Below are 2,151 nucleotides of genomic sequence, written 5' to 3' on the forward strand. Positions count from 1 at the left end.
CACAACTCCTTGTTCAAGCTCTTGTTCTATCCAGGCTGGACTATTGCAATGCTCTTTTGGCAGATCTTCCAGCCAGTTCTATCAAACCTTTACAATTAATCCAGAATGCGGCAGCAAGATTAATTTTTAACGAGCCAAAAAGAATGCACCTCACACCTCTGTTCATCAATTTGCACTGGCTACCAGTAGCTGCTCGCATAAAATTCAATGCATTAATGTTTGCCTACAAAACCACCACTGGCTCTGCACCCCTTTACCTAAATTCATTACTTCAGAGTTATGTGCCCTCTAGAAGCTTGCGTTCTGCAAGTGAACAATGCATTATTTTGCCATCTCAAAGAGGCACAAAATCACTTTCACAGACTTTTTCATTAACTGTTCCCTCCTGGTGGAATGACCTGCCCAACTCAATCCGAGCAGCTGAGTCCTTAACCATCTTCAAGAAACGACTAAAAACACATCTGTTTTATCTTTATTTGACCCTCTAACTCTGGCACTCTCTATTCTAATTCTATTCTTTAAAAAAAAAACTTGCCCCTTTTAGACTTGCACTCTATTCATTTACTAACTGCTTGTTTTCTTTAAAAAAAAACATAGCTTCTCTAATCGTTTTGTATTCGATCTATTTGTTTTCTTTTTATTTATTATACAATGAACAAATGCAAAAGAAGGCCTCTAACACTAGCTTGCTCTATTCTTTTTCTATTCTTTCTGTTTTGTTTTTTTTTATTATTTACTCCAAAATAATACTAAATAATTTCCTCTGAATGAAGAAAAGTAAATGCTTCTGTCCAGTAGAAAACATTAAGTGTAAATGCATAGTGTACGGTGTATTGTACATTATTTAGGAAGCAAATAGAATTCTTGCGAATCACCATAAAAATAACCAGGTGTTGCCCAGAGGCTGACAGAAAGTGTTTGCAGATGAGAGATTACTGTATTGCAACAATTAACACACGTATCTGTGAATGGAGATGCAGTATGCACACTTTTATTCATTAAGTCCCATTGTAATTAGCAAATATTACATGATAACAAGGCAACAACACAGGGAGTTTCTGTGAGTTTAATACATGACATTGATTGAGGTTTATAGCAGGTGTTAACAGTGATTTAACAACTATTAAATGGAGGACGGGGTCGGGTGGGATTGCTATAAACCAGTAAGGTTAATTTGATCGAGAGACTAACCACCCCGGTCTTCCTTTTGTCAATCACTGTGTCACACCCCCCACCACACACTACACCACATCCCACCATTTACCATTCTATAGGCTCCCCCCTGCCCCACCCACCACAACCCTGCAGGGGGGCCTTAAAACTTACAGTACTTGAAACCGCGGTATCTTACTGGATTAAATAGGATTTCTGCAGCTGACCAAATGAGGAGTCATTTAGAATGTGTCAAGATCAAAGATTCCAAATATTCTTTTGTTATTCATCCAATGCAGTCACTGTCATTGCGACATCATTAAGGTTGGCGAGCATCTGACTCATGGCCTTAAATGGACAGTTCACCCTAAAATGAAAACTCTGTCATCATTTTCTGACCCTCATGTTGTCACCTCGCCTGTATGAGTTTTTTTTTTTTTTTGTTAAGCACAAAAGATATTTTGAAGAATGTTGATAACCAAACAGTTGACGGTAGCCATTGTCTTCCATAGTATGAAAAAAAAATTCTATGGAAGTCAATGGCTACTTTTATCTGTTTGGTTACCCACATTCTTTAAAGGGGGCTTAACACACAGTTTCACCCAATCTCATGTTAATCTTTAGTACCTATAGAGTAGTACTGCATCCTTCATATCTCCAAAAAGTCTTTAGTTTTATCATATTTATAAAAGAAAGATACAGCTTTACGATTCTCTCCAGAAAAAGCCAAGCTCCTGGAGGCGCGCCGTGGGCAGAGCTAAAGAGTGACGAGCACTTGGGCGCCGAATGTCAACAAAACAGACATTTGATGGCGTTTCACTTACCGTCTGCAGTTCTGAATCATGACCGGGATCTTTTATAGCTGGGACCACTCCATCTTTCAGTATCAAACGATGTGCTAATCCAGCGTTGAACTGGGCCTTGTTTATAAAACGTTCGTCAACAAACACGCTTGTGAAACTCCATTGCTGCCCCGGAAAAACAAACTGTATCCACTGT

This window comes from Sinocyclocheilus anshuiensis, unplaced genomic scaffold, assembly GCF_001515605.1.
Source record: "Sinocyclocheilus anshuiensis isolate Anshui unplaced genomic scaffold, SAMN03320099.WGS_v1.1 scaffold728, whole genome shotgun sequence".
NCBI classification, from domain to species: Eukaryota; Metazoa; Chordata; class Actinopteri; order Cypriniformes; family Cyprinidae; genus Sinocyclocheilus; species Sinocyclocheilus anshuiensis.